Raw genomic sequence first — 27,097 nt, 5'->3', positions numbered from 1 at the left:
TCTTTGTTGTAATTTGGCGGAGGTGTAATTGCATATGTAAATGTAAGAACTAAATATTATTTTTAAGTTTAATGTTATTATTATTACTATTACTATTATTATTATTTAAATTTATAGGAGGTATGTATATGTATACATTTTTTTTTTATTATTACTATTAGGTTTCGTTAGGTTAGAGTGGTGATGGCTTTGTGCCCAAAGCTCACTTCATCTCAGATCACTTGAACAGATAAAAGTCATATATAGGAAATAATCTATATTATTTTCTATAATAGCAGCAGTAAAAAAAATGAAATAAAAGAAAGAATTATGGTACATGAGGTTCACGATCAACAAAATAAAATTAACACTTTGCTAAGCTATATGGAGAACTTAGTATCAACGCGTATGCTCATTTTATGGTTAAAACGTACTTCTAGAAATACTTAGGAATATAACAAGGTACATACCTACATAAAATCTAATTGAAAAATTATTTGTTGATTTAACTTATCCATAAAGTAACGCCGGTAATGAACACTTTTTTGTCCAGGAAAAATAAACTGAAAGTCTTTAATATCTAAGCAACAACTTTAGTTTGGCCGTTTAAAATGTTGTTAGAATCTTATCTGACCCTTTACATTTAAGAATTGGGTAGTAATCTCAATTCCAATCTGAAGCCTCATCACATTATTACTTCTAACACATTTTTATGTAATCCATAAGGCACTTCTTGATTACGTCCATAAATTCTTTGGTTTTAATATTTACTAAGTTTGAGAGACGAAATTTATTTATAAGAATATATATTATGGCCGAGTTTCAGTAAATTGATGGTAAATTGAGTGAAATAGTAAATTATGCCGGTATGGCAGCGAATGAATTTTAAGTAGTTTAATAAATAAATTTGAAATTTTTAAGCAAAAATAATAAATAACTGCAATTAAAAAATAAATAAATATTTACGTACATACGTGTAGTGCCAAAAATCCCTAGGAAATTTCAATTTACTTTACCTCAATTTATTTGAACTCGCGAACCGCTTATATCCGCTTCTGTAAGTGCACAATGTTATGTTATTAACATTAACTTATGCTGTTAACGTAACAGCTGCTATTGATTTTGTAATAAGTGGACTTGTAATAAGCAAGCAACGATTGAAAAGGTAACGATACGTTATATTTTATATTATATCTTTGGAGCTATTTACATGTTGATAATCATTGCAATTTAAGATGGATTTGCTTAATTCTTTTGTGAAGACTTTTTTCTCTAATTACCGAAAACTACCACCAGATAAAATTTTTTCTTTAGTATATTATATCTTTTATCTTTCAAGTCAACGTAATTTTTCATAGATTTACTTAATTTTCTTACGAAATTCCTTTTTTGGAATTAACTAATACTATGTTTAAGGTGAAATATTAACTTTTAGTTCACAAGTTTTTTTTTTTTGATTTGAAAAAATTAGTCGAAATAGTTTTTTAGTAAATAAGAAGTATTTCTTCAAGAAAAAAATTTATAAATAAAGATTATCAAGCTTAGTATAACGTATTTAAAATTTTTGAGTTTGACGAAGTATTAAATCGCTTATGGTGTATTTGTATTAATTATTGATGCTAACACGGCAGTTTAATTGTAGGGTGATTTAAGGCATACAGGGAAACTAGAGGGTTACTTATTTTCGATTACGTTTATCTTTTAAATTGTTTGAATGATAGTGGTTTTCGTAGTTTTGGTTGAATTTACTTAAATCTATTATGAAGATTTTTTTTCTGTAATCAAAAGTACTACAAAATAAAATAATATATTTTTTTTGAATATATTATATCTTACAAATAGTTTCAGTGATGATGAATGTTGGGATTTTAAATAGATTAAATTTATTTAGTAAATATTGTAATTATAAAGATTTACTTAATTCTGTTATAAAGATTCCCTTGCCTGAAATAAACAACATTATTCTAAATATAAAATGTTAATTATTTTCAAATTAAATCACTTAATAACCATTAATTTTGTAAACAATATATATGTTTATACTCAAATATGTAAATATTGAACTTTTTGTATTTATTATGTGATATTTGCATAGATTTTTCATTAAAAAGTATATGTACTTAAAGTCCCGACTAAGGATATGTGCGACTTTGAGTGAAGTGAGGTAAAGTAAATTGAAATTGCCTAGGGATTTTTTGCACTGCACTTATGTAAATATTTATTTGTATTTTTATTACATTTATTTATTATTTTTGGTTAAAAGTTTTCAAATTTATTTATTTATTAATTAAAAATCTTATAAAATTTTCACAATGGTAACATCTAATTTACTTAATTTTTATCTAATTTACCTTACTCAAAATTCTGGTAAATACCAACATTCGCTGTCATACCGACATAATCTACTATTTCCCTCAATTTACCATCAATTTACTCGAACTCGCACACGGCCTTAATAACCATTGATTTTGTGAATAATATATGTGCTTATACCCAAATATCTAAATACTGAACTACAAACTATTAAATTCCAATGCAATATACTTATGTTTATGACAAAAATATTGAAATATAATTATTATGTAAATTTGTATTTATTATGTGACATTTGCATAGATTTTTCATGAAAAAGTATACGTACTTAAAATTCCGACTCAATAGGTTTTTCTTACAAATCTCAAATCTGTTCTGCACCCTTTCAGAATTCTGAAAATTTCCAAAGTAACAGAGCTGATAAGGAAAGCACAAAACGCACACAAACTATGTTAAAAAAGAAAATAACCCTTGCGGGGAGTGGTGGGGTTCAAATGTAAACCTGAAACGACTATAATTACACATTGCATAGAACATCAAATTGTGAGAAGATGATGAGATGAGTTCTTCCACTGTGAAAATTGTAAATTTTTGTGTATGACAAATAGTACAATTGCGCAAAAAAAAAACATAAAAATAAAAATAATTAGAAAAACAAGTAATGGAAGAGTGAAAAGTGAACACTACAGCAGGCACAGCGCTTAGTTTTTACGCCTATTTAAATAATTTAAATTTTAATATGCAGCATAGCGAGTTCAAAAAAAAAAAATAAAAAAAAATCCAACAACGTGCATAGCTGATTGCAATTTTCTTTTAGGTTTTTTCTTTGATTTTATTTTTTTTTTACATTGCATACAGTAAATGATTAAATACGTTATGCCACAATAACAACAAAGCAACCCTTAGACAAAAAATCTGTAATTACAAAAACTGCCCTTTGGCTGTGTTTGAAAGGGAAAAGACGGCGGACTAGCAATAGCAAGTATTTTCATCAGTATTCGTACAAAGCAAACCAAAGCCAGTTGTTGTGTACATTTTATTCACTCTTCTTTTGTGCATGTGCAGGAATACAGCAATACAGCATTACAGCATTACAGCAATACAGCAATACAGCATGCGCAGCACGTGCGCTGCTGCTGCATTGCAATTGTGCATTGGAAGGATTTACACACTTCTGTGAACACGTATTTACGAGCGTATGCTTGTGTGATTGTGTATGTGTATGTGTGTGCGTGTATGTAGATATCCTGCACTCTTAATAAAGTTAAATTTTTTGTATGCGCTACCCTTTTATACTGTACATTTTCTACTCGTAATAATGTCTTCGTACTACTTTTGGAGTCAAGCAGTTGTGCTAAAACAAATTGCATATTCTGACAAAAAGGGGTGCTTGCTCACTTCCTTCACATGTGCAGTCTGTGTGCAGCACTTATGTTGGTTGCATTTGATGAGGGTTACGTTTGTAAACTGGCGAGTACGTCATGTCGTCATGTCGTAATATTAAAATGTTGCCAATTTGGTATTGCATGGCATCGCAATTGCTTGTTCATCCTGCAAATGAGCTTAAAAAACTGCAATTGCCAAGTGGACTGTACAACTAAAAAACTAGAAGCTATCACACCTAAGATACTTTAACAATATTTTATGCTAATATGCCACACTTGTCACATAAATACTTTAGTTTTTTCATAACTTTATACATTTTTCATTTTCATACTATATTTAATTCATACAGTATGTGTCTTGGCAATATATATTAATTATAATTTATACATTAAATTTTATTTAAAAAAGTTATTGTCTCTAACAGGCTTGTGGCCAAAAATTTTTTTCGAAGGAAGCGAGCTTTCAAATAATTTCATTAAATTAAAAAAAAAATTTATCTTTTTAAATAGACATGATTAATAATATATAAATAAATTTATTAAATAAAAATAAAAAAACTATAGTTTATTATTTATATTTAAAAACAACTTATATTTTAATAAAATATAATATAATTTGTTTTTAAATATAAATTATAAATTATTGTTTTTTTATTTCTATTTAAATGAGCAATTAGCCTGCTAATAAATAATTATTTAATGTTTTTGATCACAAATAAAAGAATAAAATATTTTGCAAATTTTTTTATTTTAAAATTTTATTTTTATACATTTTAATTTTTTTTTATTGTAGTGGAAAAGCATCGAAATCCATAGTTTTAAGACTTGAACTTCACTCACTAAAATACTTCACCTCTTAGCAACGAGTTAAAAAGATCTCAACTATAAAATTGTGAAAGACTACCGGCTTAAATTGTGTCCCAGTAATTATTGGGTGTAACATAGAGAAGCTTAGTATTTGAATGTATAGAAGCTAGTAAAATCAATATAATGAACACAAATATGTATATATATAGTTCTTCGTTTGACATACGTGTAAGTAGGGGTGATTCAGTCCCTCAAACCTTGCCCTCCGGCCTACGTGATTGATCTTTACTGTTATTCAAGCATAATAAAAGTGTTGAAACTTTTTGATACCCGACATTGCTTGCTTTATTCACTGATAGGTGATCTGCAATTGTCACTAAAGAAAATGTGATGTGGCTCGAATTGTTAGTTAAAAATAATTAATGTCAAGTATACTTCACTTACACCGTTATTCCTAGATAGGTACATCCTTTCCACTACAAATGTTAGGTGATGCATATAAAAGCTAGTTATAAGAGTTCTAAATTTCTATTAGCAACCTTTCAACAAGCACTTCAAAATACCAAAAGAACTCAGTAGAGTAGAGTAGGTATTGCATAGATATTAATTTATTCAATTTTATTTTTAGGCATATGAGTGTTCATTACTGGCGTTATCTCACGAAAAAGCTCAATCAACAAATTATTGAATATCTTGTATGTGTGTACCTTGTAATATTTAATAATTTGAACATCCAAATCTTTGTAGCTATGCTTCTCATGTTATGATTTAACAAATTTTTTTTTTTTTGCTGATCATGGATCTCTTATATCATAACTGTGACTTTTATTTCATTTCTTTATGCGATTGGTAATAAATTATTTTTGTTTTTTTTTTGTTTGCGGTTGGTGGTAAAAATCGAAGGCCACAGTGTGAGACTTGAATCTACTAAAATCATCTTTCAATAACGAGTTGAAGAGATCTTAGTTCTGTGAGAGATTTTTGGCTGAAATCACAATTTAGCAATAAGAGAGTGAAACTTAAGTAGCTAAGATTTTAAGTTTCTAAATTTATTTAAGCTAGAAATATTAGATTATTTCTATATTATTAATATTCATCAATTAGCCTAATACAATATTATATTGATAATTTTGGTAATAAAATAATAAATATTATTAATTTTTTCTATTATTGACTTTTATCAATCCGATCTAATATGGGATTTTTGTGCACAAGGCCGCAAGTCTAACCTAACTTTATTGGACCCATTATATTTGAGAGAGTGAACTATCATTATACCATGACCTGTGTTCACATTATGAAATATTACTTCGAGCACACTTTTAGTTGTCTTCTCAAATATGTACATGATTTTTTAATAATTTCATTTCTTAAACTTGGACTAATTCAATTCTATGTGACTCTGGCAGCAGCTTGAGAAATGAGCTTTGATGCAACTATATACTGTTATATAGAAAATCTTTATTTTTTTTTTTTTTAATTTCAATTTTTTATAGAACTTCAGGTCTACAAAATATTTGTTTACAAAACAACATCAACGCAGTTAAAAAAATTACTTTCGAAGTTATTGAAAAATGTTTTCTACACTGCATTGAACGGTGGTTTTTGTTTTTTGTTTTTTGCAAAGCTTAATTACATTTGCTTCGTTAATATTTCAATCTTTTAAATAGAATGAATAGCATAGAATAGTTTTCATGATTCTCCATTCTATTCTATGAAGTGGAATGGCGGCATGTACTCTCATCTCATCCCTTAAAATTGAAAAAGGAATTAATAAGAAAAAGCATTTGCTGTTTTTAAGTACAACATTTTCTGCATACATACACATTTTACACGTATTTGTGTTGCCAACTTGTGCTATGAAATATTTGGAAAGCGCACAACATATCTTACCCCACCACACTTTACTCTACTTTACGTTACTTTACTTTACTTTACTTTACTTTACTTACTCCATAACAACTAACAACATTGTCATGCATAAGTATGCGGCAATATGCGGGAATATGCACAAGAAAAAGGCATTCTTAAAAATTCTATCGAAAATAGCTAAAGCTGCTAACTGCTAATGCTAACTGCGTACACAAACAACAACATTGTACAGGCATATGAATTTCGTTTTGCTGCTCTACCTACTTTCTTACTTACAACTTTTTTTTTGTTTGGTATTCCTTTTCGGGTAAATAGGCGAATTGGTTGTGATGCAAGCATGCGTTTTAATGCGTGTTTGGTGTCGTTGTTATTGTTGTTGTTGTTGCTGTGGCACTTCCTCAAAACGAAAGCTTTGCTGCTTGCATGTATTCTGCTATATAGGCTTTTTTGTGTTTTTTTGTTTTTTTTGTTTTGTTAATGAGTGTACTAAAGCAAAAGCAAAGACCAAGTCCGACGCATGCACGAAACTTTAGCTTTCTTGTTGTATAGTTGGTTGTGTATGTTTGCAGTTTTTATTGCGTTGCTGTTGCTGCGTTAGGTTACTTCGTTTTTTTCTGTTTTTTTTTTTTGTTTTTTGTTATATTTATTAATTTTTCAACTATTCTGCTGTTTCGTGAACCTTAGGAGAGCCTTAAAAATTTTGTTTACGTCATTTATATTTTATATTGCGTTTGCTTATGAGTTTGAGTGTGTGCGTGTGTGTGTGTATTGAATTTTTTCTTTCCTGTGCGTTTTTTCGCAAGTAAGTTTTTGGAATGACAGCAACGGAAACAAAACAACAATAACACAACCATTAAAAGCAGCAACAGCAGCCTATCGTAGCAATCAACTGTGCGTGTCATAAAGCTCTCGTTTTTTTGTTGTTGTTTGTGTTTATTTAGGTACAGATAGATGTATATACATGTATATATAGATATTAAGTTGGCTCTTATGTGCATAAACAAACTAAGCTGATAAATGTAGCAACATACATACAGCAATAACAACAACAGCCGTTACAATAATATACGTATAAACCCTTGGGAGCTTCTATTGCAATTATGTGCTGTTATGCTGTTATGCTGCGCTTTGCCTTGCTGCTCTGTTGCTTTACTTATGCTTCTGCTTATTTTTGTGTATATGTGTATTTGTGAAAGTATATTAGCACATTCATGCGTGTGTATGTATGTATGTATGTATATACATGCGTACAAGTTTGCTGCATTGCTGTTATATATAGAGTCATAGTCATATTTAAGCTTAAATGGGTGGCTTGATGTTGTTGTATGCTGCAAGCTGCGTTGCTGCGAGTTGTGGACTCTGTGTGACGTTTGGGTGGTAATTTTTTGGGTTTGAGTTCAGTGGTTGGAAGGAAGCTTAACACATTGAATTTTATTTGAGCGATATTTGAAAAAAAGGAAAAAACTAAAAAAAGAGTATACAATGCACGCATCTTAAGGCGAATCATCATGTATACCTTATATATTGCTGGACATTTTCGTCAGTAAAAAATATTTTCTTCAAAATGTATATTTCAATATATAAGAACTACTTATATAATAGCTGAACGTCAATAGTTATATGTATGTTAAATGCGAAAAATTATATTGCCTAAAATTATAATAAAAAAAATTCCTTTATTGCAAAGTGCATTATAATTAAAGATATAGAATATTGTTTCATTGGAAGTGTATTCATAAAGGTGATAGCAAATCTGAGTCTAATCATTAGAGTAGCTAAGTTTTCTGCTTTGTTCCTGGTTGAGTTTTGTTAAAATCGCGCCCATTACCAATTTACTATTGCTTATAAGTCATCCCTTCTCGCACAAGTGCATACACAAAATCACATGGGTATCACCAGACCATAGAACTGAAAATCAAATTGTCCATATCACCATCTCTAAGAAATGGCGGGGATCGCTACTGGATGTACGGAATCGCAGAGGAGCGGATCTTTTTTGCGATCACCACCTAATCGCCGCCGACATCCGACTAAAAATATGTGCAATAAGTGACAACAAAGCCAAAATGCCGAGGAAAAGACCCAGTATTATGATGGGGTATACCGATCAGTTGAAATCGTCACTAAACTCAACAACTACCGAAGAACACATTGAATGGCAAACTGTCAAGACCATCTTCACTGATGCCGCTAAGGACCAAATTTGGTTCTATAATCGTTCACCCCAACAATGGATATAAGACGAAGCGTGATGCTTAATTGAAAACAGAAAGACTCAGCCCTACAAAAGAAAAAAAAAAGGGGTCCTATATAATATATATAATCCCTTCTCGTCTCATACTACCAGTTCCTATCCACATCCTTACCCAAGTATACGTCTTTGTAGTTTCTTTCATGTTATCTGCTTTGTACCTTCTTGCAGACTACAATAACAACAACAACATGGTAACATTGTGGTTCCGTTTTGCATTATCTATTCATTCTTATATATCATTTTTAAATACATTTAGTGCGGGAGGTGATTTCTTGCCACATGAAATTAGAAAAAATATACGGCACGGAGAGAAATACAGGATGTCATTGAAAAGTTGATCAAAAAATACTTTGTGTTAAAAATGAATCATCCAAATGACATCCAATGTCAAATATGATATATGAATTAAGTATGAGGAATTAAAATTAGTGAACATTCGCTGGAAGCACCATATCCTAAGAAATAATATAAACTGTTTAATAAGATATCTCACTGAATATACAATAAATGTTCACTATATGTAATGCTCCATGTATTATCAACGGCGTATAAAGGAAATCATTTCAGACACGTTCTTAAAACCTTACAATTTTATTTTTTTAGTGGTTTCTGTGCTGATCCACTTGTCAAAAACATTATTGTTTAGACATCATAATAAAACCGTCATATTTGTGATTTGAAATAATACCGTAAAAAAATAAACAAAAAAATAAATAATAATTTACAGTACTCTATTATTATTCCATTACAAATAATTTAAATTTATATTTTTTTTTATTTTTCAGGTGCTTACATTGTTCTTAAACAATTTATTGGAACTCATCTTGTGCTACCGATTTATATGTAAGTTCTATAAACTGTTTATGTTAATTTGTACTTTTGACATGTGCTAATGTGGTTTAATCTCAAAATATAATTTTTTAATCGGAGATCGGAGATCAAAGTAAAGTTAACCCAAAATATGAATCCATGGATCCACGAATTTTGTTATTTCCGACATTGGTCTGAACAATAACAATAGCTTAATCTGTGCTCACATTGGATTGTAGTTTAGCCGTTAAAAGAGTAAACAAACTGCAAAATTTTTTACAATAATAATTTTTAGAATAAAACTTAGTTTGTTGAATAAATTGACTGTAAAATCGACAAAGGGCTTTGTCTACATTTCTGATTTCCATAATTTGCAAACGTTCCTTTGGCTTAGACCTTTGCATAGACCTGCCTAACAATAATGTATGTAAATATGCTATATACTTTCTGATAAACGATAAAGTTTTTGGTAAAAAAACTAAAGGGTGTTTCACTTATCGCATTATCTATTTTACCATTCTCTTTGTATTTTCATTTCGAGGTATTTTATTTTATTTTCGTTTTTGTTTTTACTTTATGAGTATATTTTAGTTACATTTTTTATAGTATGCATTTTGTACAATTTGAAATGTAGATGGATTTCAATGAAGTTTCTTTTAATCAATACATATTTTTAACACCCATTGCTATATAAGCATATTTAATCCAAATGCTTAAAAGACAACAACAAACAAATTAAAAAAAAGGAAAAGCATTATAAAAAATTATAGCAATTCGAAAAGAAAAAAATTTAAAAACAGAATGAAAACGAATTGCAAAATGCCCAACAGACATGCAATTAAGTCGTTAATACTTCATCGATTTAATTCTCAACTATATACCTTGAATTTTATTCTATTTCTAAAATTATAGCCCCGCTTAATATTTGCACCTTCTTGACTTTCGAATACACCCGTCAACAAGGATTAAGGCATTAACGCGTGCGGACATTTGGATAAAACTTGTGATCGTCTATGAAATGATAGCTCTGAACCTGGCAACAGCAAACATTTGTTGCCCGCTCACCCAACTACAATGACTAAAACGCAAGGTCCTTCTGCTTGTTACATACAGAACGCGAAAAAAACAAATGCCACAAGCGCTACCAGCAACCGTTGTGTCAGGTCCGTACATTGCTTGTTACTTCCTTGTAAATTCCATATCAACTTGCTTATAATTAAAAACCCAATAAAAACAAGTCAATAAGTCTGTAAATGCAACAAAAATACGATACGTACTCAAATTTTGTCTTTACTTCAACTGCAATTCCAATTTAACTTTTTTGTTAATACGAATCGGGATCCCTTAGTTTAAATGTAACACAAAGTTTAAAGAATATATTTCAAAAACGTGAATTATTATAGTTACCAGTAGTCCAAGAAATAACAGTTGAATTAACCAAACACTATTTTTGGTAAGTTTATTCGTATAGTTATTATTTATCCGTATCCACACCGAAACATTAAATACTTAAAAACTTATTCAATTCGTTTCAACTCAACGTGGTGTTCACATACACTAAACGAGTTTGAAAATCAGCTGTTGTATTTATAAATTATTTGTGTGTGCATTCTTTATTACAACAACAACAACGTGATCGTGCAAATTTCAAAATGACAGCAAATCTTTTTCAATATACCCAAAAAGATTGTTCACATACTATTAAAAGGAAAGGTTATATATATTTAAATACGTCTTTTCGTTTGGAACTCGTTTCAGTGTAAAACCGCAACAACAACAGCTTTGCATAAAACTTGTTTATTAGCTAGTTATCTTACCGAATATACATTATACTAGTGTAATGTGTAATCAACAATATTGGTACAGATAAACCACTACGGGAACCCCTTTCTCACTTACCCAAAAAAGTTGACATTAATTAAATAAAAATAAATACGTGGCCAAGTATATTAAATTATCAACTTGTTTCCTTTGGAGTTCTTTTCATATGTCAAAATTTTGGTAACTTCTTCATTACAAATCTGACTTCAGCTTTTAGTTGAAGTGGTGTATGTTACTCTAGTTTATATACTTTTACTTGCTTGTTAGAGTGGTTTTTTAGGTCTGGCGTACGGATAGCGGCTCATCCGTGGTATCAGAACGGGATATTATGTGAGTTCTAATTAACTTAGGTTTTTCAATCCAACCTAAGCTAACTTAAATAAGCAAAGTTTAAAATACTAATGAATTAGGAGGAGGATTTCGGAAAGCATATTTAGTTTAATTAGATGATTTTTGGCTTTGTGTACATTGGTTTGCTATTATTACATATCAATCAGTGTCAGGTAGATGGAGATGGATTGGTTGTCGTAACAGCGCTCTTCTCCTAAAACGTTATTGTCACGTTAAGTTTATATAATTTAAAAGATCTTTCGTACAAATCGATGACAGATTTTTCGTTTAATACACTATTAAATAAATACTACTATAAAAGCCTGTTTCTACTAGTTAGATGATTCAGAGAAATTCCAGAGATTGCTTTGAAATTGTCTGTCTAACAAGTAATTAGTACTTACCGATGAGTACCACCTTAAAAACCTGTTTCTGCTGATTAGTTTATACCAAAAACCGGTTTCTACTAGTTGGACGATTTAGGGAAGTTTCAGAGATTTCTCTAAGATTGTTACTTCTTCGTGTCCTTTTCCACAACCTTTACATTGACTGTTACTGTTATTAATTAGTGAATTGAAGGAATATCTTCTAAATTACTTAAACCTATCTATATATTACGAAGTATTTTTTTTTAATTACTCTTTAGACTTAAAAACGTGTTGACATTTTACATAATGTCTTATATAAATCTATGTTGAACTATTATATGTTCACCTATAAAGATCAATAGGTCTATGTATGAATTATAACCATTCAGTTTAGCCTATTCTAGTCCAGATCTGTTTTGAATAAAAAAAAAAAAGAAAAAGAGTAGTTATATTTTTCAATACATCCGCCTGTCAAAATGCCTATTATTATTTCACCATTTTTCGTCTAGGCGTTTTTTTTACCTGGTTTGAGTTTTAATTGTATGGATATATGTACATGAATTTTTGGACTTTCTGTTCTTCTTCTTCATCGCAATAAATTTTTTAATGAAATCATATATTTTTTAACTACAATTTTTTACATATTTTTCCTTGTTATGGCGCTTTCAACGAAAAAAAAAATTTGTGGTAAAAATTTACTAAAACATTTTGAAAAACCCGAGCAATCTATGCTACAAATAACCAACCTACACACACATATATGTATATACACACATTTATGCATATATACATACGTAAACATTTTAACAATTTAAGCACATATTGAACTTACGACTAACAAAGTAATTCAAATGTCCTGCCTTATTGTTTTTTAACAATTTGCGCACATCAGATGCCATACGAGGAGAAGTACACCACACATCCAGACAAAGTATTCATGTGCATAAAACTTTCAAAAAGTACTCGTATGCTGGTGCTCACACAATACACATATCCTTCCACCTCTCATACTATGAATATTAACACTCGAACTCATACACGCACTCACACACAAACGCAAACGTGCATGAATGCGTGTACAGGTAAAACCAATCAAGAGCATCAATAAAAAGCACGTCAATCAACAGTAATGCTGTTGTTGCTAATGCTGTTGTTGCTCCCGCTGCTGTTGCTCCCGCTGCTGCTGCTTTCGCCATCACACTGTGTTACCCTCTACACTGCCTAACAACAAACAATCACAGGCAGGCAGCACTCATATATGCTTTGGCCCTGCATCTCAGCCTATGCAGATATTCGTATGAACACATTTTACTCGTATCGTACATAATGTGTAATGTTTTTATTTATGTGTTTCGGCAATAACACGTCTGTCCCTTTAACACAGCTAAGTAATCTTTGAGTTGACATTTGTACTGCCTAACAGTTCTAACTGTCCTACCTAGCCATCTGACCATCTAACTATCTAAACTGTAAATCTAAATCAACATAAGATTTTCAAAAAATTAACCACGGAAATAGAGTTCTAACATCTCAAATCAAATCAAATAATTCTCCAGAACAGTAAGAAAACAGATTTTAGCACATTGTCCGACGAGAGTGAGTTTGTGATATATAAAATTTAAATTTTAAAAATAAATTTGTTAATTAGTTTTACTTCTATAACTAATAACTACTACCTTTCCGAAAAGGTGTTTTTATATAAATCATCAAACAACAATCTGATAGGGTTCAAGCATGAATATTAGATTTGTAATACGGCTACTATATAGTAAGCTTATATAGTAAGGCTTATAATATAGGTATATCATTATGTTGCCTTTATAATGTCAATAAATGCAATGCTAATTGCTTTTATAATTACTAATAAGTTGGATGACTTAACACTGCGACCTGGAGATCTATTGCGCTTTCTTCATAGAATCAGAATATTTCTCCGATAATAATTTCTGAGAAAAGTAAGTCCAATTTGCTCGACAAATTTTAGGATTTCGCCAACTTCGCAAAGTGAATGATGTGAGGTTTATGAGTCTATTGCTGTTATTAGTGACCAGAGCTTGAATTACTAACTACAGATTGTAAAAAAAAAAAAATAAAACTGTTGCTATATTCGCAGTCTGTGATTATAAAGTGAAGTTCGCTTTGGTACAAAATTTATAAGAGTCAACCGAAATCAATAGTTGCGCCATAAAACTTTGATATTGTAGTCATATGATATATGAAATTGCAGAAATCTTACATATAAGTTTCATTAGTTATATAAAAAATACTGCATGATTATACAGTTTTGGTACAAAGTTTGTAAGGGTTGTCCAAAATTAGAAGTAGTTCCACATTAAATATTGAGGCTATAGTCATATAATATATTATTGCATTAAGGTAATCTATTAGCGTATATTAAATATTGCTTTGTTGCAATGTTATCAGAAGTCCTTCAATATCAGTAGTAATGCCAAAAAATATTGATGCTATAGTCATGTGATTTACTATGGGTATTAGTAATCATACATATATAATCGATTCCACATAGTTTTACAAAAGCAAATAATATACTTTCGTCTATTACGACAATCAGAATGGGTTCAATTATTGAATCTAAGTGAACCGATCTTACTTATATAAGGCGAACTAGTATGTCTAGTTATATCTCACATATATCTACCTAGTATTGATACAAATAAATACTTAAGAATTACAAGCGTGGCAGTGTGAGTTTATGTTGAATTATGGATCTATATGTATGATTTTGAGATAGTTGACTGTATGGAGATATCATGTTGAATAAAGTCCAGCTTTTCTAATTTGACACTCAACCACGTTTTTTTAATACCGCAACCAAAGACATTGTGCATAAAAAATGAATTTCATCTGCAGAAAAAGAATTTGATGTCTTTAAATACTATATTTCATATGTAGCAGAATTGAAAAAAATACTATTATAAATTATTCGAACTCGTTCAATTCCCCTAGTATTTATTTGAATAAAATCTCTAAATTTCACTTAGGCTCTTCTCAGAAATTCGCAGCTCGATTATTATTTGACTTCTCTATATGTTGCAAGGATGTTAGGCTCTTCAGTTACTTTGAGGGGTATATTTTTAAAAATTTTTCCGAAGAATGTCTTCTGCCGATCTACGAAAATCGTATTTATGTCATTTTTATTTCCTAGTTATTATTTTTTCAGTAATTGGAAGTTACTTAGAACTGAATCGTAGCTCGAATTATATATTATATTAAGATATAATATATCTTAATATTCACAAGATGTGCTAAAGACTGCCCTTGACAAAATCTTGCAGAAGTTGGACCCAGTTGTAGGTTATATTTCAGGTTTCACTGCCATAAGGATCAAGGCTTTAAAGTTGGTGTTGAGTAATTTCATGTTTATGTGGGGACTTATATTCGAGGAGTACCACATTTGGTTAGGGGCTCCAGAGACTCCAAAGCTTCAATATATTTAAAATATTGAAGTAGTATATATAAAATTTAGGGTGAAGAAATAACTATTATTTTAATATTAGGAAATCAAATATTTCACCTTTATATTTCCTTAGTAAAGCATGCAAATGTGTCCTTTCGCTATCTGCAAATGGAACGAATGCGTATGGATACTCTACGAGGTATTTATGCATATTAATGAAAATGATTTTTGTAAGCGTTTTCTCATACTCAACTTTACGTTTACTATAACGCAGGCACGTTAACATTAATAGAAAAAAATTAATAGAAAAAAATTTAAAAAAAAAGAATATTTTGCGTGTCCATGCAATACTCTATGTTTAGTTAACAATATTTTTTCTGCTGCTTTAGTAATTTATCGAGACAAAACACAAACACAAAAGGCACAGTCCTCTTTACATATTCATAAAAAGAAATGTAAATATATAAAACTGTTTTTGTCGAAATTAAAGAAAGGACCTTGTCATTCTGCGACACCTTCTACAATGGTAATTGTTTATGCGCCCACCAAAGACATCGACGACCGTCACTTCTGAAATGCGAAATACGCATGCATTGCAACTCACGGGGAATTATTGCACGCCCTTTAAAGTTACTACTATTATTGTATTTTATTTTTTTATACCCTACATACTGTCGTGGATAAGACTATGTTAAGTTTGGGTAGTGGTTTGTAACGCAGTGAATCAGATATGAAAAATAAAGTGGAAATCTGACTTGCAAAAAGGAATATATATATATAACTAATTGATCTTGATTTTTTACATTTATCACTGCACATACTGGAAGCCTGGTAATCGAAATATAAAAATTTCTTGATCAGACATGACAAGATTCAGACAAACCTAATGTTTTTTTAATTCTGACAGACCAAATTATCCTGAGAAAAGTCATTATATACAATACTATAAACTCAGGCACAATAGATCTATTCAAATTACAGCGCTTTCTAGTTTTTAATGATAATATTGTAATACTATAAACTCAGTTGGTTTTTTGTATAAGTAGTTCCATCAAAAACGGATGTTGTGAAAACACTTTTATTGAGGCGGTGTTGTTCATTAAAAGTGCTTTAAGGGGCTTTGTGTAATCAATAGTGAAATTGGTACGATAGGACTCTTCTGGTCGCAGTACCGACTGTTGGGCGATTTCACGTCCAAACTTTTAATAATAATAATAATGTACTATGACCTATTTTGAGTTGGTATCAATTAGAACCTTAACTTTTTTGCTATAAATCTTTCTTAAGATGTATAAATTTTGATAATACTTGATTTTTTTTTAAGAGTGAGGATACGGTATTATCCTAACTTTGAATTCAAAATTCTAACTTTGTGTTATGATTACATTGGGCTTTAAGACCAAAAAATCAAATAAATTGATAGAGATAGGGATTGAATAATCACTTAAAATTTGTTAGTGTAGATAATTTAGCCATGTTATAGAACCATTTGCAGTTCAAATATCTGATCTAATGTTCCTTAGAAGTAATAGGATTTTTTCTGTGTTTTTTTTCTCATTACGGGAAATTAGTATTATTGTCTTAAAATTTTAAAATAATTATTAAACCTATAACAAGTTAGAAAAGAGAGTTCAGCTAAATTATAGAACATTTACATTTCGTGGATGTACTCTTCATTTCCTTACAAAAAATAGGGTTTCTTTTGTTTAGTGTTGTTGAAAGGGTTGACCGAGGTGGTAAATGAAAAATAATTAAAATTTATTTTATTAACTTAAAATGTTATAATAATTAAATTAAATTTAAAATTAGTTATAGTAAAGAGGTGAGCTATGTTACAAAACATTTACAGTTTGTTGATGTCCTCTTGATTTCTTAGACTTAATAGTTTTATTTCAGTTAGCTTTGTTACGAGAATTAATTAACACGTTTAATAAAAAATAATTTAAATTAATATTAGGCCTTTTTTTGTAAGCATGTCGCAAAAGAACAAATAAAATAAGCACTGCTTTCGATAGTTGGGCTAAATAAGCCAGCAGTGTTGTTGTCTCATATGTTTTTTTTTTAAAATAAGCAGCTGTTCTTTTGTGATATGCTTACAAAAGAAAAGACCTATTGTCAATTTATTATTTTAATAAAATTACTATTATTGAAGAAATAATTCAATGACAATTTCCTACACACATAGCTGAGTGACACTTTAAGTTTGTTTTTTTATTTGTTATTCTTAAGTGGCGCCTTCGAAAAAAAACGCTATGATTGGCATTGTACTCGTATATGGCATATGCTATACCAAACAACCATCGTTCCAAATATTTCGAAATGAGTCAATTGGCTAATCTAAAACATTAAAGAAAACCAAAACAAAAGCGCAAAAGTCTAAAGTATTTCCTTAGAGTGCAGTGCAAGTACGTTTCCCATATTCAAGCAAACCTGATTCAAATAAAAACTTCATTAACAAATCAACTTGTCAATATAAAAAGAAAACTAAAAACGAAATAAAAAAAAAATTTATCTATTTTTTACGTATCGAAGCACGAAGGCAATACTTAAACCCATTACTAAAACATGGGGTCCGACCATGATGCCAGCACAACCACTTACTGCAAAATGTAAACGTTATTGCAAAACTAAATTAAGATTGAAATGTAAAACTGGAAACATTTTACACAATTACGACGTGGTATCAATTCTTTATGTTTGCATACCAGGACCCCAATTCTTTACCGCTTTCGTATAAATTCACAAATACTTATGAATGGAAATGAAACGAGCAGATACGAGATTGCTCATTCTTCAGTTGGTATATGAATAAAGCCTTTAGTAAGTTAGTGGCCTGGGTTAGTCATCATACGTCAAAATCAACGTTGATATTGATGACGATGAGGATGAGGATGACGACGACGACTGCGACGATGTTTATGTTAGTGTTGTTGCTATTGATACCATTGCTTGGAATACTAACTGCTTAATCGGACTCACCAAAAACCACTCGGACTATTAAAGGAAAAGCCAAATATATGAATCGGAAGAACAAAATATCTCATACTCAAATCGATGGGTTTTAAACGATTTAATTTTTTAATTTTTTTTTCGCTTTTTTTGTTTTTGTTTCTTCTTTTTTTCTTTATATATTTCAGTTATTTATGTTTTGCTATATGTAATCGTCATTCATTTATTCTGTGGAAATCACTCAAGTGCATAACTTACAATTCCGTAAATATAAATTTTAGCTATGATTGCAAAACGCACAACTAGGTCTCCTGCACAAACCCCTCACAGTTGAAACGAAGCAAAAAAAGAGAACGAAGCTTTAAAGTCCGGACTGAGTGGAGTTGTAAGGTATGTGGCAACGAAAGAAAAATTCATATTGGTACTGTCTATCAGAATTAAACTGCTTCCGGATTTCAGACACACAAACTCACACACATATCTCTATTCAAACTCTATGCAATAATATCTGTTCATTCCAACATGCATTTTGCAAATAACAAAAAATAATAATGACTAACAAAACAAGAATCGAAGTCAATGTATGTAAATTTCTCTTCAATCACAAATCCAATGATGTGCGCTTCGGCGGATTTTGACAGTTCCGCACTTTTAAAGCGTACGAGTACGTTTTCGTACAGATGGACGGCTACAGTTCCATAGTCCGTAGTCTGTGCCTGTGACTGTGCCGGTGCCTGTGCCTGTGCCCGTGCATACGGAGGACCAGTTTCTATTTAATTTTATGACAATGTGCTGAGATGTATTGATGTTGTATTGATGAGGTAAAAAGGGTTTGTCGAACGTGGGTTTATTCTATTGTGCTCTTACTGCTAGACCTGAGCTTAAAGATCAATTCAAACATTCATTTCAATGTTTTGACTTGATGTATAAATATTTTTTCATTCTATTAATTTAGATTCCGCATCCTTTTTTGTTTGACAGTTCAGTTTTGTGAACAATTTAAAAAAATTTATTGTTTATACGATGCACATGGATTGATTACATTCCGCTATAGAAGGGTGTACAGAAAGAATAATTTAATTACAATATTTTCTTTAAAGTGCCAAATTTTAACTATTTCTTATATATGTATACTTTCTATATAGTATTTATTTATATATAGTAAATTTAATATCTTATATAAAGCAGCTGTAACGCATTCCAGATTCATTAGCAGAAATATCTTAAAGACTTGAATATATAACTTTCATTCAATATTGTACTGGCGATATTTATAGGGTTTTAAGAAATATATACAAGAGCATAGATTATTCTTTATAAACGAACAATCTGTATTTTTGAATTTTTGAGTCAAAAATAAGTACACCAAACCGGGAATCTGGTTTAAATTACTGGACTATGTACATTTTCCATACCTATACCATAAATGTTTCACACTACGAAGTGGGTCATATGCTAAGAAGCTAAATTCAATAACTGAACACGACTATGTGTGCTTTTCTTATTTTTAACATCTATGTTATACATTTCAGAGTAGTGGTGCGTATCCAATAGGCCGGGAATGTAGTTTCAAATGCTAGATAAGGTTATGTACACTTCATATACGTTCAGTATTAATGTATCACATTTCGGAGTAGGCTTCCTTTTTGATATAAAATATTACTTTAAACACAAATTTGGGAGGGAACTAGAGACATACAACGTCCCATGTCTCATCCTTGATTACGTCATATATTGCTGTACTTTTTGGCTGTGTGTACATGTTATAGTATACAGTATTCCAGGCCCGTGATAATTCCACTAAATATACTTTTAAAACATTTTTATATATTTTATATTATAATATGGTAATAAGTTAGATTTCAAGTCGGTGAATATTACACTAATTAAGTTTTAAAATATTTTTGTGAGATTTTTTTATATTACTCTGGCATTATTAAAAAACTTGAGCCTAAATAGTTTTTCCGATTTTTCGCGTTTTGATAGTTATTTTTGTGAATCGATTCTTGAATTGTTGAATTGATTTATTAATTATCAGCAATTTTTTCAAAAAAAAACGAAGTTGAAAGAAATAATGAACTTTTAAAGCAATATAAGTTTTTTGGACCATCATATTAAATGGATCAAAACTGTAATCAAAGATCAGACTGAGCGATCAGAAAGACTAAGTGAGGTAATAACTGTAAATGAACGGTAGATTGAGATTGATAAAGAAGTTATAAAAAGTTATAGATTACTTAATAAGTACCATAGGAAGTAGCATACAAAAAAGTGTTTATATAGATGCTATCCTACTCATAGTGGATCAAAAACATATCCAAGTAAGTAAAGTAAAATAAAGTAACTTTTGTAATTGAGATTGCGATGAAATTGCAATTTCACTATGTATTCTGTTTGGTTTGTTTGACATTAGATATGAAATGCAATATCATTCAAATGTTTTTCATGAGATATCTTGTAGTACTTCTTATTTTCATAGCTAATTAGAGGTCATAACTTCCGAATGTTCGATTTTCAAAGTGACGAAAATTTGGGAATTGTTCGCATAAGCAATATATTTTTCATAAACTTCTAAAAAAAAATACCTGTAGTGATAAATCGCTGAATGATATTTGAAACCTGTTCACAAGACTAAAACGTCACACAGAGCTTAGTGTCATGCAACTAAGCTAAAACAGGACATGTCTTATGGCTTGTGACATTATCTTGTTAAAATAATATATCTTCTATTTCGATATCTTAATAAAATAAAAAAGTGACAAAAAAAAAGCCCTGGCTACTTGTGGAAAGACACGATTCATCATCGCTTCTAATTTGACAGACACGAGTTTTGAGTCTGACACTTGCAGTCCAAAGAAATTATATACGGACTATAAACTAATTAAAAAGAAATTCGAATATTTTCTAAGACCACTGATGATGAGTATTTGGTAATACTCGTAATAGCGTTGTATGGTTAGTCAAACTTCAATAAATTAACTAAAATTTTTGTTGTTGTCTTTTTATTGCTATTCGGACTATGAAGTAATTAAAAAGAAATTCGAATATTTTCTAACACCACTGATGATGAGTATTTGGCAATACTCGCAACAGTGTTATATGATCAGTCAACTTTCAATTAACTAAAATTATTGTTGTTGCCTTTTCATTTCCATTCGAACCTTTCTAACTATTCTTTTATCGAAAAAGTGATAATTATAACTAATTTTTAAATGGAATTGTTTTTTCATTTACGGTTAGTGCGATTTTTAATTCTTGAGGAATTCGGGAATTCGTGAAAGTTTACTTTTTAGGCTTTTACAAAACGAAAGCAAAATGTAATGTTAATTAAATTTAAATCCTCATTCAAACTACATATCAAAGATAAAAAATGTCATTCATACATGTCTTACTTCCAATTATCCTCGTAAACGTCAAAAGGAAAAATTCCAAATACCTGTACTCCCAGGACGCAGTAAATGTACATCAGGACTACGAGGCTAAATCACACATAACGTCGAAATGAGTAAAGCAACTGTTCATTGCCTCAACGCTTTTCCAAAACAAAAAAAAAAATGGATGGAAAAAAAATTATGTGGAAAAAAAAAATTGTTCTTAAAAACAAAAATCAGGATAAAAAAGCAGAAGTATTAGAATGGAAAAAGCAAACAAACGAAATTGAAATGAAATGAAATGTTACAATACGTCAAATAAAAATAAATTCGGTGCGAATTTGAATTTGAACGCCGGGCTGACTCCGAATCTGAAACTGACTTGCGAATATGTAACCTATTCAGAATATAAATGTAAACATTAGACGTGTGTGATGTGATGTGATGGTGATGCATGTGGGTCGGTGAAGTTGGCGGAGTTGGTTAGTTGGTTGGTTGGTCCTGTGTTGTGCTGAGCACGTTCGCTTATCAGAGCGTCGCATATATGTCAGGCCTGTGTGCCGTCATACCTCTACCAATTACTTTTATAAGTCGAGTCAGCAAAATTAAAAAATAGATTCAAAAATATTGCAAAACAAAAAATAAAAAATAAAATTCTTTACAAAAAATATTTGAGAACAAAAAAAAGAAAAAATAAATCAACATTTTTCATACCTTCACCTTTTTTTGTAGTTGGCTGCAGTGGTAGCTATTTTAACCATATCTGTTAACGGGTGGCGTATTCTACTACGTACAACAGCTGCTCGACGCGTCCATTACTGTATTTCTGTCGCGGCACACTCATATCGGCACATCGTCATCCTTGCTTGCATGAGTCAACAGTCAACCAACAGAGCAGCAAAAATGAAAAGTTGCTATCAAGTAAGGCCTAAATTGTCAAAAACCAAAACCTGCACTACGCGAACCATTGTGCTTCGATCGAAAAAATCGTAGGGAACGGTACGGTGGTCAGTATGCGTTTTTCATTGCGCAAAAAACAAAAACAAAAACAAAGAACAAAAATATGAATAAAAATTCAGGATACGAACTTTACTTGCGTTGTACTTGGGTCTGCAACTCTCGTTTCTTGCATGGCTTTTGGTTGGCTTTGACGCATGTATCATTGATGAATTTGCCGATAACAAATCTCAATCAAATGTCAAAAAGGTAACAGACATGTTGTAATGTTGCGATTTTCACGAGCAGCAAAAGCACAGGCACAGGCACAGCACAGGCACAGACCCTGCAACATACCAAAACCAACAAAAACAATTGACTGAAGGCACATCAATTCGGTAAACTTAAGTCCAATATATGTGTCTTGTTATATGTGGGTTTGCTATTCGATATCCTGCAAAATTGTTTTTATAAAATTTTTTTTTTACTCTTGCTATTTTTCTCATTTTATATTACAATTGAGGATTTCTATACGAAGAGGGTGGGGCGTAGAGCTTGTCCATTGGTGTGTATTTGACAGTCAAAATTGTAATTTTAAATTTGTTCTGTCAAAATTGTCAACCAGGCAATGAAAACAACAAATTTCAAATAAAAATGAAATAAAAATGATATGTCCTAAATTTCAAATTAAAATTGTTTACTTCTAATATTAGTCTTTATAATATACGGAATAAAATAAGAGTTGTACTTACAATCACATATCACAGTTGAGTTATGAGTTTTTAGCTAATAATAGGTATATATATATATATTTAGAATTTACCCATTTAACAATTTAACAATTTTGTATAAAGAATTTATAAAGAATTTAACAATTTAATTCAATTTATTAATCCCAAAATCGAACTCTATCTCAAGTGTACCTCAAGCTTGATATCGAGTTTGAAGTTTTTATTAGAGATTGTTTACTTCCATAAAAAAGATGGAAGTATATATGTAGTGTTAGTATAAAGCACCTCTCTGCTTATGTTGTTCTGAATAGTATGTTAATCACCAAACGCAACTTTAATTGGTGTTGTTTGGAAAAATGGGCTTGAAACATGCAATCAAAAGTTAGTATACATTGATACGAGATTTACAAATAATACTACTTCTAATTATAGACTCCAAAAATTTAATACTTTATTGGACCGCCTTACGCTTTGAGATAAGCCTTCAAACGCCACTGCATAGACTCAACAAGGTTTTGAGTGGTATTGAGCGATATATTAACTTATTCTTCGGTCAAAGCCGTTTGACCGATGAAAGACTTGCTCCGATGAAATCGAGCGTTTTTGGATATTAAACCCTGCCATTCAGTCAAAGTTAATTTTTGGCGCGAGATAAGTATGAAATTAAAACGTTTGTTTTACCTACGGTTTAATTGGCAGTTTTTGTCACTGCGGTCCAAGAACACAAATGGAGATTGAATATCGGCTTTAATATTCAAAGCTTTTCTAAACCGCGGTTTAAGAACACAAATGGAGAGTGGCCATCAGCTTTAACAATCTATAATGAACTATCACCGATATTAAGTTATTATTCATTATTTTTATTCAATGGTTCACAAAATCTAAGCTAATGAAGTTTTTTCAAATAATAGATTTATCCATTATTTAATAAAAGTAATATCAATGATCAAAATAGATTGTATGAGCTTATTGCAAGGCTTATTGCAGTTGTCATTGGTCATTGGTGTATAGGAACCCACGCAGAAAAACTGTACATTCCTCATAATACTCACTGTAGAAGTTGTGGAAATCTACAGGAAAATAGAAACTATAAAACATTTTCTCTTTGAATACCCATCATAGGAAATAGGTTTTTAGGAAGGTACTTCTTTGACAGTTTATTTTCATCAAATGTTAATCGGTAAAGTCGAAAGACCTATTAAATTATCTAAATTTAACGGAATGGATTTAGTTTATATTCTTCTATCTTAGGGGTTCTTGCGAGAAAAGTGGTAGCAAAAGGAAGAAAGATCTCTGATTGAGGTGCATGGAAGTTATCTGATAGTCTATCACTGCAATTAACCAACCAATGGAGTTATCAATTTGCAAACTACCTCCCTGCTTTCTTTTAATTAAAGTTTCATAAAATCTTCATTCAAGTTTAAAAAAAAGAAATTGGAAATTAACTATATTTTCTGTTTTATTTCTTTTTCAGGCAGAATTTGGAATTCAATTTTCTGGATTTTAAGCACTAACTGAATTTGGAAGTTATTAAATGAAACTGTAATGTAAGTATCTGTTAATGAATATCAATATATGTAATTTATATGAAATTATAAACAACAACAAAAAACTTTTTTCTTATAAATTTTTATTTGAATCAATATTTCGACTATATTTTATAGTCATCTTCAGGGTACTTTAAAACAGGTACACGTATAGCCCGTTTAAAAACAAAATTATTATTATAAGTATTTTTTTTTTTATCATGTGACATTGCTTAACCATATTTATTTTTGTCACATCTTTTTATCTGATATACAAGATATCTTCAAATTGTGATATTCCAAGTAGATGTGCTCACGATCTCGAATAATGAGCCGAATTCGGTGATTGAGTGATATGGTAACACTGTAAAGTATCTACAACAAAATACATACAGTAATCCAGCCTATAACGCAGTAGATTGGTTCCGCGTTATAGTAAAATGCGTTACAGGGATATTCTCCTATATCCCGTATACATACGTGCAAAGGTACGCGAAGGTAGTTATAAACCGTACAAATACCCGCGTTATATGGGGGAATGCCCGTATTATACGGGGGATTGAAATCGTGTAATATGAAAACACATTATAAGGGTACCGCGTTTTAGGGGGGATTACTGTATATGCACTTGAAGTCTATAGTATTGAAATTTTTTATTGCATTTATGGCTTTCATCAAGTCATGAGCTGGGCAATTGAGTAATATGGTTATACTGTAAAGTGTCAACAATTAAACAAATTTCCTCGCATCTATAGCTTTTTTTTATTGCAACATTTTATAACGATATCTGAATATTTGAAAAAATGTTCAGCTCGATATGTGGTTGTTAGTATCTGTATAAGCGTTTTTCTCAAAGATGATTAATAATTATGAGGAATCACTCTAATCATTCTTTATGATGGATGGTTTCATTCTTATAATAAATTTTGTTTATTATTACAGAAAATCGTTTGTCGTCGTGACAGTTTCATGTTTATTTCAGAGAAGAATTTTCAAGAAATAATGCAACATTTCAGTTATTTTTTCTTGGTTTTTTTAATTTTTACCAAAAATAAAAAGCAATAAAAAATTTGTGTCATTTGTACTTGGTAAATTATTAACATATATTAAAAATGCATTTAGAGGTTGTTCACTTTACCAAAAAAATTTTTATTTTTTATTATTCTTTTCGTGCACAAGTGTCTAAAAAATAATTTCATATTTTGAAGGTTTTTTTTTTTTCGTCAAAGTTCACTAATTTAATATACAAGTTCCGTCCGGAATGTAAAAATGTATGAAAAATAAAAAAAAAAAAATTAATTTAGTGAAGATTTAAGATTTTGTAATTCGTGCATTTTTTGTAGCCTACATTTTGAATTTCTTTGTAAACTATCTACAATTTCAAAACAATGAAAAAAAAAATACAAATTATTTCCCATGTGCAGCGAAGTGAAACCTCACAATATGCATTTTAACATGCACTTTGATATAATTTATTAACTTTTCTTCTAGTTTTTGTTTTGATACCACAATTTCACAAGTTTCATGACTCTCGACTGTCTTCTTCTTCTTCTATTCTACACTCTAATTGCTACGTGTAGTGAGCTGATTATCGTCTTACCAAAAAAAAAAAGAAAAAAAAAATGCCACTAAAAACGATACAATAACATTTCACTTAAGCGTTAGATACTTGTATCTTGTAGATAAATGTTGGTATCCACGTTAGTGATACGACGCATATATGTATCTTGCATCCGTTTTACATGATACTACGGAACCAGTTACTCCGTGCGCTGCAAAACTATCTGCGCATATTCGTATATGTGTAATTACCCTTATTATGCGTGACATCATGCTTTTGTTGTAATATTTTGTGTCATTTTACTGACTGTCTTACCTTAAGTCAACTGTAAATTCGTAATTTTGGATTAAATTGTTACGGCAACAAGTTTTTTTTTATACTCGCAGTTATTTAGTTTTTCTTATTTAACCTTTTCTTCTGCTGCGATTCCATTGTTTGAAATTTTGACATTAAATTTTCTCATGGTTTAATGCATTTTTTGGCTCATAATTTTGTTTTTATTTCAATTTTCCAAACTCAAGCCCAAACCCATTTCTGTGCTCACTTTTGAGTATTAGAATGTCTTTGTCTACTACTGGCATTACAACACACAATGGAACGGCAACGTAAAGTGACATGCGACCAACAAATAAAAAATAAAAAAGTATATCAAAACCTTTCTAGTAT

The 27,097-nt window shown here is 30.4% G+C and overlaps 1 long non-coding RNA gene across 3 annotated transcripts in view; it reads left to right on the top strand.

Moving 5' to 3' along the window:
- The first annotated feature begins 9,393 nt into the window (after window positions 1-9,393).
- The window catches only part of LOC119689322, a 29,145-nt gene continuing 11,441 nt past the window's right edge, over window positions 9,394-27,097 (top strand). The window contains exons 1-2 of one of the 3 annotated variants that reach the window (XR_005253405.1): window positions 9,394-9,453; window positions 24,819-24,891. This is a non-coding gene — a long non-coding RNA (uncharacterized LOC119689322). Of the gene's footprint in view, window positions 9,454-23,302; window positions 23,410-24,818; window positions 24,892-27,097 lie in introns of those variants that run through there. The other 2 variants (XR_005253404.1, XR_005253403.1) reach the window with 2 other exon arrangements.

This window comes from Teleopsis dalmanni, chromosome X (genome assembly GCF_002237135.1).
Source record: "Teleopsis dalmanni isolate 2A chromosome X, ASM223713v2, whole genome shotgun sequence".
Taxonomy (NCBI): Eukaryota; Metazoa; Arthropoda; class Insecta; order Diptera; family Diopsidae; genus Teleopsis; species Teleopsis dalmanni.
The sequence above is the reverse complement of the archived record's forward strand: the minus strand, read 5'-3'. Positions and strand labels throughout refer to the sequence as shown.